The sequence below is a fragment of the Miscanthus floridulus genome, chromosome 16 (assembly GCF_019320115.1).
Source record: "Miscanthus floridulus cultivar M001 chromosome 16, ASM1932011v1, whole genome shotgun sequence".
NCBI classification, from domain to species: domain Eukaryota; kingdom Viridiplantae; phylum Streptophyta; class Magnoliopsida; order Poales; family Poaceae; genus Miscanthus; species Miscanthus floridulus.
Genome location: NC_089595.1, coordinates 108053367 through 108066101, shown reverse-complemented (window position 1 = coordinate 108066101; position 12735 = coordinate 108053367).

Below are 12735 nucleotides of genomic sequence, written 5' to 3'. Positions count from 1 at the left end.
GGCTTTCTTCAGCCGCCCAGTGGCACCACGACATCAGTCATTGGCAGCATATGAACGGGAACTCATTGGCCTTGTCGTCGCCATCTGACATTGGTGGCCATACTTATGGGGGCGATGTTTTCTGGTAAGGACTGACCACTACAGTCTTAAATTCCTATTGGATCAGCGCTTGGCTACCATTCCCCAACACCATTGGGTGCACAAGCTGTTGGGCTTTGATTTCTCGGTTGAGTACAAGGCGGGCAGCACCAACACGATGGCAGATGCGCTGTCCCACCGTGACACCGAGGAAACAACGGTCCTCGTCATCTCCGGACCTCGGTTTGACTTCATCGACCGCCTCCACAAAGCCACTGACCAGGACCCCGCGCTGGTTGCAATCAAGGATGAAATTGTCTCTAATCAGCCCGTGGCTCCTTGGTCCCTCGCTGATGGACTAGTGGTGTTCTAGGGGTGCCTCTACATCCTGCCTGGCGCCCCTCTCCTCCAGGAACTCCGCGCTGCAGTGCACGACAACGACCATGAAGGCGTCCAGCGCACCCTTCACCGTCTGCATCGTGATTTCCACAACCTCAACCTTCGCAAGGTTCTTCAGGACTACATCAAGGCTTACGGGACCTACCAACGCAACAAGTCTGAACACCTACATCCAGCGGGCCTACTTCTTCTGCTGCCCATCCCGACCACGGTCTGGGGCGACATCGGAATGGACTTCATCGAAACGCCACCCCGCGTTGGTGGCAAATCAGTCATCCTCACGGTCGTTGATCGTTTCAGTAAGTACTATCACTTCATTCCGCTGGCTCACCCCTACTCGATGGAATTAGTGGCACAGGTCTTCCTCACTGACATCGTCCGCCTCCATGGGGTCCCTCAGTCCATTATCTCGGACAGAGATCCGGTGTTCACTTCCATCTTCTGGAAGGAGTTGATGCGGCTCACTGGAATTAAGCTGCACATGACGACATCTTTTCATCCCCAGTCTGATGGCCAGACGGAGGCCGCCAACAAAGTCATCGTCATGTACCTCCGCTGCCTCACTGGGGATCGCCCTCGCCAATGGCTGCGCTGGCTGCCCTAGGCTGAATACATCTACAACACGGCGTTCCAGTCTGTGCTCAAGGACACGCCGTTCCTGGCTGAATACATCTACAACACGGGTGGCTGCAGTGGCCAAAAGCATGATAGAACGTGATGAGCTCCTCACGGACGCATGCGCCCGCTTAGAGCAAGCTCAGGCGGTCTACAAGCGCTTCTACGACAACCACCACCGCGACGTCCGCTACACTGTGGGGGACTGGATCTAGCTACGCCTCCACCATCGCGTCCCAGCGTCCCTGCACGTGGTCACCAAGGGGAAGCTTCGGCCCCGCTTCTACGGGCCATACCGCGTCATAGCCATCATCAACGACGTTGCCAACCGCCTCGAGCTTCCACCTCATGCCCAGCTGCACGATGTGTTCCACGTCGGGTTGCTGAAGAAGTTTGTAGGGATGCCACCAGCAACACCGTCAGCGCTGCCCCTCACCAACCACGGCGCGACACAGACGATTCCAGAGCGCGCCACACGCACTCGTTTGGCCAGGGGCGTGCGGTAGGTGCGGGTACATTGGCAAGGAGAGCCCACAGCATCGGCCACCGGGGAAGACCTCGAAAGCTTCATCGACCGCTATCCAAGCTTCCAGCTCGAGGACGAGCTGTTCGTCGAGGGAGGGAGAGATGTGATGTGGGGGCGCCATTATAAAAGGCGTCCCAGGGCTCAAGATGTGGCCAGAAGGGTCAGAGCGGCATCCAAGGAGGTACTAGTTGTAGCCAGCAGCAATTAAGGTTTATAGGGAAGGGATTAGAGTAATGAGAGAATGTTTAATGGGGAGAGAAACGAAGAGACTAAAGTTGGGCGCCCGGGAGCTGGGGCTGCTCTATATATTCTGTAATCAGCTTATGATGAATCAATCAAGAAACAAGTTATCTCCTAATCTACTTTTGCTGCTCTTAATCTCACCCCCACCATATGGTGTCTAGGGAAGAATCCCAGCGCCAGTACCCAATCTACCTACGAACTCCGGAGTCGGGGACCTGCTGTCTTGGGCACCAACGCCCTTGACAAAAGAGAATAGGTAAAAGCATACTAGGCAAGGAGAAAATGTTAGAAAAAGGAATCATACCTCCATCACTCCATGGGGTCATTTGCTTGGTCCATCAAAAATATGAAATTTTGCCTTGCAGAATAATTATATCCCTAAGATTCATTATGATTAGGGCAAAGCAATGTTGAAAAGGGTGTCCCCTGTTTTATTATCATCTTGGAAACAAAATTGAAGTAAAAGAACATTTATGGTTCTGTTTAAAGAAATGTAGGCATGTGTGGTACATGATCAACTATTACGTTAACCTTGATAATAGCGGTAGTGCCAGGTAAATAGTTTTCTTTTTAGCAAACAAGGACAGTGCCGGAGCTAGACTAGGTTCAGATTGACAACCCTTGTAGCCTATGGAATTCGGGTCCATAAAACAAATGAGCATCCTAATACTGATGACTAGCTAAGTGAGAGCAGATCAGTTGTATACGAGCTGATAGCAGAAACATTATAGCTGATTGGCAATGTGAGAGCAGATCAGTTGCGCAAGCTCATGCTCGCTACCAGGAAGAGGCGACTCTGCCAATTACAGACCCAAACATGACCTAGAGCCAAATCAGTATATATCCTAACATGAAATTTCTTTAACCAATCACTATTCAAATGATAGAACTGCGAGTAGTTGGACAGAAAACACCGTCAAAAGTCCTGAATCAATCCCTGATATCTCAATGTACTTTCACAAATAGGAGGGGATTTTGCAGCACGCCCTTCCCCGGCGCTTAATCCACCTCCGCAACTGCACCAGCTGCACAGAACCAACACCCACCACATGACATCGTTCGCACCAGAATCGAGCAGGCGACGCGAAACCTGACTCACCGATCGAAGTCCGGAGCACCGATCTGGTTGGGCTGACGCGTGCGAAAACCGAAGAGCCATCTTCCGGGCCCAAGGCTAGTGGCGGTGGTGGTGACGCGATAGCAGGAGCGCGGCGGGGCCAGGCGCCCAGGCGGCGGGCGAGGTGCGGGCGGCGGGGGAGCGGGACAGCAGCCCACCGGAGCTGGAACCGGAACCGGAGCCGGAGCACGTCCAGTTGTCTTCATCACAAAGCCTTGTTGCTCTGTTCAGACTAATGTTAATTCAGATGCAAACAGCAAGTTAAAGACGATCCAAGATACACCAAATGGCATTTCTAGCTGACGTATAACAGAGTGCAGCATTTGTGCGTACACCTTAGAGCCACCAGAATCTCATTATCCTGTACAAATACAAATCATTACAGCACACAACACAAATTACTCTTTCTTCGGACAGAAAATTGACAGAGCTCAACCGTTTCTCTTACGTACAGATGACACTGCAAATGGGCAGAACACCTTCAAATATCACCATTCAAAACGAACACAGCTAATTTTTTGTACAATCATACGTAGAAGAGTACAAGTACATGTCTGAAGCTATTTTTTGAGCATCAAGAAGCTAACGAGAAGCCCAATGACAGGGATGAGAGTGAGGGTGCACGCGCAGAGGAGCGCCATGCCAGTGACATGCCGGCCTTCGAGATCGCGTGCGACCCAGAAAGAAGCAGAGGCCGTCGCAGAGCCGACGATGGCCCCTGCCGTAAGGATGCAGTAGTACACGACGACGAGCGCCTTGCCGTGGTGGAAGGAGAAAATACCTTCGGGAGTGTTGACGACCAGGAACGTGAGCGCCACCACCGCCTCGAAGACGCCGGCGGAGAACATCGCCGACGGCACCATCGGGCTGCTGCGGAGGACGGCGGAGGTCGAGCTCACGACCCTCATTGACCGCCAAGTGCACGCGTGTTCCACAATCTTTAAAAAGGATCCGGAACTAGCACTGGAACTGGAACCGGATCCGGAACCCATGTCACTATCAACGGTACGCTGTTGTCAGCATGTAAGGTTGACTGTGGTGTTTGCTCTTTCAGACAGAAAGCACAGCCCACTTGTTTGCATAAATAATGCACAGAAAAGGCAGTTCTAATGCGGTAAGCCCAAAAATAACAAATGCTACTAGCAAATACTCAAGTGAGATTGGTGGATGCGATGGTCACCTAACAAAATACCCTTTCTCATCCTGGAATGTCTCGTCTGGGGAAAAATAATAAAGATGCAAAACAATTAAGCGGGCTGAACAGCCGTTTAAATTGTCTTAACGGTGTTTAAACAGACTACTATTATCATGGCCTTTCCTTTAGACAAAGGTACGCTCGTCATGCCAAAACTTTATTGGTCAAGAATCAAGATGTCCAAGCAAGAATTGACAGTCGTTGCTGGGAGATATCAGCTCGCTTTCATCTTCAGCTTCCTCGATCTGCTGAACCGGCAACTGGATCCTATTAAAAAAAAAAACCGGCAACTGGAACCGGAACCAGGAACTGGAACCGGTGTCCTTGTGCTGAGCTCTTCGTAGTCAGCTTTTGTCTTTTTATGTTTCGGGCTCGTCGTCACTTGTCGCAAAGCATGAAAGGCCGGTCACCACATCTCGATCGTGCATTCAATTTCAACAAAACCCGAGCTTGATGATTAGGTGCTATATATCTGAACTTTCAACGACTGAATGTTTATGTTATTAAGTGGCAACAACTATATTAGTGTTAGTGTTTGATATATTTATGTTTACCTCGTGATATTTTACTGTCAAAACATGCTTTTGAACAAAGAAATTGATGCCAAGATTTGTTGTCACAACATGTCTTAAAACTATTAGTTCGGTCTACATCGTAAATGAGCCAAAAGACCGAAACTAAATTGCTCACTCAGTATTTTGAAATGTATTTCTAAATTACGAAATATTGAAAGAAAAACAAACAGATTTTATATAACTGTGTAACTGTGCAAGTCCGGGCTCATAGCACGAACAACACCGAAGCAAACCCATTGTAATGTCTAAGGCTCTGTTCGCTTCACTGAACTTTGGCTTAGGCTGATTTATTGTGAGAGAAAAACACTGTTCGTGGCTGAAAAGTAGTGCTGCCCCGTTCGCTTGTCTTAAAATTCGGCTTGTTCGGCTTCTTTTTTCAGCCAGAACAATGTTTTTCTCTCACAACAATTCAGCCGGAACAATGTTTTGGCTGGTTTTTTCAGCCAAATTCAGCCAAGCGAACGGGGCCAAGTAGAGGTTGTGTTGAACAACACACATATGCACAGTAGTTTATACTCGCTCTCTCTAAGCTACAAGAAAATTGTAAACATTTACAACATCAAATAAGTTTAATTTAAGTCCACCATGAAGCAATTGGTATTATAGATGCTAGTATATTTGTTTTGTAAACTCAATTAAAGTGACAGAATTTTGACTCGACTAAGTACTCCCTCAATGTCAAATTTTTTGTTAGTTTTCTGCTAAGTCAAATTACTCTAACCTTGATCCATTTTATAGAAAGTTGCACCAACATTATCAGTAGCAACAAATTAATCTTATTATGAAATATTTCTTGATATTTCATATTGTATAGGTTAATATATTTTTGTATAAACTCAGTTAAAGTTATAAAAAATTTAAATTGAGAAAAAACTGAAGAGGCCGCATTTTGCAAAGAATGGAGAACTTGTCTAGTACACATAGTGTTCATGGTAGTACTACTTAAGAAAGTTTACACCCTCCACTAAAGTAGTCGTTCTGAATGTGCCCTATATTTGGTCGCTTAGTTTTTAGGTAGTATTTAGTTGAGAGTCAAGGTGGAGTATAAGGCCGTCTCTATAATTTTAAAGGTCCTTGGGCAAGCATGATCGTAAGGGGCCGTTAAACTAATCTTTTTAATATAACAATTAAAGTATATAGTATGAAAAACTTAACTTTCATTATGTGTTTAGTTAAAAAATGATAGTACAACCAAAGAACTATAAGAACAATAAAATAACTATTATGATTGCCTTGAATAAAACAACAATGCTTTAGTACTTTATAAAAAACCATCTTCGAGCATTTCTTGATGTAAAATCTTTTAAATTTCATGATGCAAAATCTATAAGAACAATATCAATCGGAAATAGGAAAAGACGTTGCCCTCAAAACTCTCATGGGCTATTGTGCTAAATATATGTATCTTCAAAAGCTTATTATAATGGCTATATATATCTAGTACATACATGTATACTCATGGGCCCCTAACAGCTTGGGCCCTGGACGGTCGCACCTCTAGCCCTCCCCCTAGAGACGGCTATGCCCGTCTATGATTTATGGGACGGGATGGGGATGAAGCTGCTCTATTTTGTGATGGGGACGTGATCGACCCATTTTGTATTTGGTTGAAGGGATAAATATGAATGGGATGAATGGCGGATTTGATGCCGTTATCTACTGTTTTAGTGGGACCCACATGTTAATCTCTTTTTTATATAAAAATCCTCTGGACCCTTTCGTTTGCCGTTTGCAAAGACCATTGACACAATTAGGCAATGTCAGATGTGGGCCCACTGGACAGCCTCTCATATCTATCTTCTTCCCTACTCCCATCGTCATCCAGCACCATGTCGTCCAGCACCCCTGGCCTGCCGACGGCTCCCCGCCTCCGCCGGCGTGGCCCATCGCCGGATCCTCGTCCAGTAGGCACAACACGCCTCCTGCCCGGAGTCGCTCTTCTTCCACTTCCTCGCCACGGAGGGTGGCGGCGCGCCGGCCGTTGTCGAGCTTCCAGCCGCCGTGGAGCTCCGGTCTCCGTGTCCGTGTGCGTCGTGCTTGAGGCGTCGCTCAACTGCGTGCGGAACCAGATCTCGCTAGGGGAGGATGAAGCATGAGCTCGCCGGCCACCGGGGGAGAAGGAAGAACGCTGCCAGGGGAGAGAGAAAGGAATTGCGAAGACGGCTTGAGTGAGATTGTGAGACGGCGTTGAATTAGTTGACTCTGCCAGTCGTTTTTGTTGGGACACGCATCACCCCTGGTTCGAGAGAATATTCCATGGATATTCCCTAGGTGGGATATCTCACTTCCCAGTGACTCCCAATCAAACATCTCAAAAACTGGATCAGTTCCATCCCATCTCATCTCATCCCACCAACCAAACACTAGCTTACATTTGTTCCTCCTATGTGAGTTTTCAGATAAGTACACATACACGTTCTTCTGTTGAGCGTATCATTTTTGGATCATGGGAATAACATCATCGCTTCCAAAATGAGAACTGAGCTTGGACGCCAGGAGGAGCTCCTCTGTTATCCTTTGATTGATCAAGGTTAATTTGCCATATCTCACTTCACTAACCGTAAGTCCGTAACTTACTAGTAGTAGTACCATTTCTTTTTTGTTTACATTACAGAGAGCTAGCACTACCTTTCTGCGCATTATTTATGCAAACAAGTCGGTTGTGTTTGGGCACAGTCAACCTTTGATGCTGACACCGGTTCCGGTTGCAGTTCCAGCTCCAGCTCCAGTTCTGGTTCCGGTGCTTTTTTAAAGATTGGAACACGCCCGTAAACGAAGTTCTGTTTCTTGTTTCTGAGAACTTGGGCGCCCGTACACGATCCTCAAAATTTTCCGTCAAGCTTTCCCCGTCCGGACTACTCATCAATCAAAGGATAAACGCGCAATAACCTTGATCAGAATCTTCTTTTAAAACGAACCGTGGAACCAGAACCGGAACTGGAGCATATCCAGTTGCCTTCATCACAATAACAACCGTGTTGCTCTGTTCCTGCTAATCGCCCAGCTAACCTAGACGCATAAAAAAATTGCGGATCGGAAAAGAATCGCACTATCTCATGACATATGAAGGCGAAGACTAGAGAAGGGGCCGGGAGCAACTCCACTACTCAGGCCATCCACAGGACATTCCTCCTCCCTCGCCCGTCCCATCCAGTTCCAACAGCAGTCTCCTCCTCCTCCTCCTCGTGGCCAGTCGTCCTGAGCAGCTCGTCTTCCTCGCCCCTCGGCGGCAAGCGCAACACGGGAGAATCGCTTGCGAGGAGCGGAATTGGGATCCTTGCATGCATGGATGCGGCGCAGTGGCATCAGGTAAGCTAATCGGCATTTGTGGCTGTATCATGGCCGATAAGTCCTGACTGAAACCAACGAGCGAATAGGCTGATGAAAACACAAGTTAACACACGAGCAACGTACTACTGTATAACAGAGTGCAGCATTTGTGCCTAGTCTAGAGACATGCAAACACAAGAAGATCCACCACTTCACAACCAGAATCTTGTTACCATGAATAATGATCACAGCACGGTAACCCAAATTAATCTTTCCTTGAACAAAAAAATCAGAAAAAATAACTCAAACCAATCTCTTACGTACATACACATATATGACACTCCAAAATGGGCAAAAACACCTGCAAACCTCATGCATGTTTCATACGAACACAACTAATAAATTCCTTCAGGTACAATCATACAACATACAAGTATGCCAACAGAAAAATGTTGAATCCCAACATACATACAAGGTGTCTGAGACTACTTTTTGATCATGACGAAGCCGATGAGTATCCCAAACACAGGGATCAGAGTGAGCGTGGAAGCGCAGAGGAGAGCCATGCCAATGCCATGCCGGTTCTCGAGGCGGCGCGCGACCCAGAAAGAAGCAGAGGCCGTCGCAGAGCCCACGATCACACCGGCCACAAGGACGCCGTAATACACGAAGACGACCGCGTTGCCGTGGTGGGAGAAGATGCCTTCGGGAGTAGTCCTGTAGAAGAAGAGCGCGAGGGCCGCCACCGCTTGGAAGACGCCGACGGTGAGCATCGCCGACGGCACCATCGTCCTGCTGCGGAGGGCGGCGGAGGCGGAGTCCACGACCCTCGTGAGCGCGGCTTCGGGGTCCATGGATCAATTCTCTATGTCCTGGCTAGTAGCTAGAAGCAGTAGTGTGTGCTGGCAGCAGCAATGGCGCTTGAGCTTGAGCTTGGGAATGGCAAGAGGTTGAAGATTGAGCGAGCCCCTGCTGCATTCGCCGTGGGAGATAAATAGATGCCGAGGCTACTTTGACGACGCGTGACCGAGGAACTGGAACCGGAACCGGGAGGAACTGGAACCGGAACCGGAACCGGAACCCGTGTCGCTGTCCGGAGCTCAACGTACTAGTATGCTGTCAGATAGAAAATTCTAAGGGAAAATTGGTTCTATAACATCCAAAGATCACGACATCTAGAAAATATTATTAAAAGTTTGTCGTTACGTAAAATACCATTGAAAGAAATAATCTGTTCCTAGAATCTAGCATTCTATCAACTGGTTGTTAACGGCGTCTACCTCACGTTCACTCCACTTCACTCAGAAATGACGGTCCCACTCGTCATCCTCTTCCCACCCTCTCACCAATCCCCGTGGCATGTTGGGGCCATCTGTCGGTACAGAAAGTGACCAACTAGTGAATATTTATAGTTTTACTGTACGTTGTGATCTGATGTGGCCTATCACTCAATGACACAGGGTTTATACTGGTTCAGGCAACGTGCCCTACGTCCAGTGTGGGTCGGTCGGCGACTTTATTCCTGAGCCCAGATGCTCGGAGTCTGCAGTGGGGTTACAAACGAGAGGGAGAAAGATGGGGTGTCCAGTCGGTCCGGTCGGAAGGGCCGAGATCGACAGGAACTATGCTACGAACTAAGTGTTCAAGCGTGTGCTTGAGGTCCGAGCCTGGCGACTCTGTGGTTGTGGACTAGGAAGCTTGAATCGGCTTGGGTTGGCTTGGAGTCACAGATCAGCCTTAAAGCAACTACCTAGAACTGAACTGTGTTGGAGAGAGCGCATCCGCTTTTATAGAAGAAGGGGATGGCTCTACAAGTAAAAGGAGAAAAGGTACGTCGGTTACTGAGTCTTGTTGCCTACGCCGTCGGGTACAAGAAGATGGTAGGTGCCCGTAACACTGTTGGCGCCACTGTAGAATGTCAGGTGCATGTGGAAGGTTGCATTGACTTCTTTAGGAAGGGATGGACGTCGGTACCTGCAAAACACTGTCTCGATGTCTGGAGGCATGGCTCACCACGTTCACCTGGTACGGTGAATTTCGGTGCCCACAACACTATCGATGCCCAGAGGCACATGGTGGGTCTTACCGTGTGGGTGTTTTAGCAGCGCCTACAATATTGTAGAGGTAAATGTCGGTGCCCACCATACTGTTTGTGGCAGGGCGGTTGTAATGCACTGTTTTGTAGGGTATGGTCCTGGTGCCGTGTTTTGACTGCGAGCCTTGCCTTGCCTTTCTCCGCACATCTTCTGGTTCCTTCTGAGTGGGCGTCCCCGGTCGGATGGCCCCAGTCGGCTCTGGTGCGCCAGTCAGAGAATAGCGATGGGTAGGGTTTTCTATGAACCCCGGTCGGAGACACGGGGTCAGAGTCGGAGGCAGTCCTCAGGTCGAACCCTCCGAGCGGAGGCCGTGCGGAGGCGGCTAGGGCCTGAGGCTAGCGCTCCGATCGGAGGGGCCGTCCGGAGGCGGCCTGAGCCTGGAGCTAGCGCTCCAGTCGGAGAGGTGGGCCGAAGGCGGCCAGGGCCCGAAGCGAGTGCTTCGGTCTGTTGAGTTATTTATTCTTGGGCCGGCCCAGGAGCAATAGGCTGTGTTCTTGGGCCGAGCCCCAGTGTGGAAGCCTGTCCTCGAGGGACCCCAGGTTTAGGAACCCGACAGGAGCCCCCGAGCCCCTGGGTGATTCGGGTAGAATCGTCCGGAGGATTTTGGTCTTGCCGGCGGGTGCGCGCGAGCGCACCCGCGGGTGTAGCCCCCGGGCGGTTCGGGCCGAACCGGCCAGGGGTTTTTCTGTGTTGTCGGCGGGCGTGTGTGCGTGTTTTTTAATTTGAGACGGCTTTTAACCAAGGCGTTGTTGTGCAGCCAAGGTGTTTTTAGGTGCGGGAATTTGGATTGAGATAGAATTCACTGTTCCTGGCGTCGAAGCTCGCCGTGAGATCGGGTGAGGGAGTTGCAAACAGACCCAGGCGTCGGTGCGCGCCGTGGATCGAGTGAGGCGGAGTCGCAAACAGACCCAGGCGTCGGTGCGCGCCGTGGATCGAGATAGTTTAGTTAGTTCGGATGCGACAGAGCTCACTGATCTTTGGCATCGATGTGCGCCGTAGGATCGGGTGAGGCGGAGTCGCGAAGGGACCCAGGCGTCGGTGCGCGCCGTGGATCGAGATAGTTTAGTTAGTTTGGATGCGACAGAGCTCACTGATCTTTGGCGTCGATGTGCGCCGTAGGATCGGGTGAGGTGGAGTCGCGAAGGGACCCAGGCGTCGGTGCGCGCCGTGGATCGAGATAGTTAGTTTAGTTAGTTCACGAATCAGTCGAGCCGGAGCTCGTGGATCCTGATAACGCGAGTTCGGAGTCGTGGTCCCATGGTCGTTTTGGAGCGCAGTCAGAGTCAGAGCGTAGAGGACGCGAGTTCAGGATCGCGGTCCCATGAGTCTGGAGCGCAGTCAGAAGCGGAGCGTAGAGGACGCGAGTTCGGGGTCGCGGTCCCATGAGTCTGGAGCGCAGTCGAAAGCCGTATGAAGCCGAAGCATAGTTAGTTAGTTAAAGATCGGACGAGGCGGTGCTCACGGATCCTGGCGTCGGTGCGTGCCGTGGGACCGGGCGAGTCGTAGTCGTGGATCTAGCGAGTTCGGGGTCGCCTCCCTTGGCGTTTATCTTGAGCCCCCGAGCCCTCTCGGGCCTTCATGGGGGTCGATGTGAGTTGTGTGCGTTACCCCATCCCGGTTCCTCACAACCGGAGGGGCTAAGTTCCGTCGCCTGTCCCGATCGCTCGGGCTCGAAGACTAGCTCGGTGAGTTCGCTAACGGGTGTGATCGAGTGAAATCCGGGTCTGTCATTCGTGACGGGGTCGGCATAGCCCTCTTGTGACATTCCACTACTCCTTTACCTGCAACCCGGCAGATGCCTAGGTCATTTCGAAGATCGACCCAGGTGGCCTAACGGCCTCCCCTTGATGGAGATTCTGTGGGCCTGGCGAAAGGTTCAGGATCAAACGAGAAGGTTGAGATGACCCGGTCTGCCGGACCGGGCGAGGGCCACACAGTGCTCATCTACGATTTTCTCCCCTGGCTCTGTTGGTTTACTCATGTTGAATGAGGCAGCCGCCGCTTCGTGTCGCAACACGGAAACGTTCTGGTGCATTTCGCTGCACGTGCGATGCTTAGTTCCCGAGCCCCCGGGCGGTTCAGGGCCCGAATCGTCCAGGAGGCACGGACGTATGGTATGAAATGCGCGTATGGATGTATGAATGATATAAAGAAATAGAGGGGGTTTGATAGTGTTTACCTTGACGACTGGAGTGACGGGGTTCGAAGAGCTTCAGTCGGAAATGTCCGACCGGGACCCGCGCTCGTCGTTCATGACGAAGCCGGCATGGCCAACACGGGGCGTCCCTTTGCTTCCTTACCTTGATGACTGGAGTGACGGGGTTCGGAGAGCTTCAGTTGGAAATGTCCGACCGGGACCCATGCTCGTCGTTCGTGACGGAGCCGGCATGGCCCACATGGGGCGTCCCTTCGCTTCCTACCTGTGTCTCAGAGTTTATCCTGAGTGAATCGATCGACTCAGGGTGTCAGATGGTCTCTCCCGGTGGAGATTTCGCTATTGGGTCTCTCCAGGTCTGGCCTGGGGAGGCGGGGAGCCATCCGCGTGTGGTGGTGCTTCGGTTCTTGTGCCCGACGTGCGGTAGTGGTTGGTCGTGCGGTAGTGGTGGGCCATGGCCTGGTCA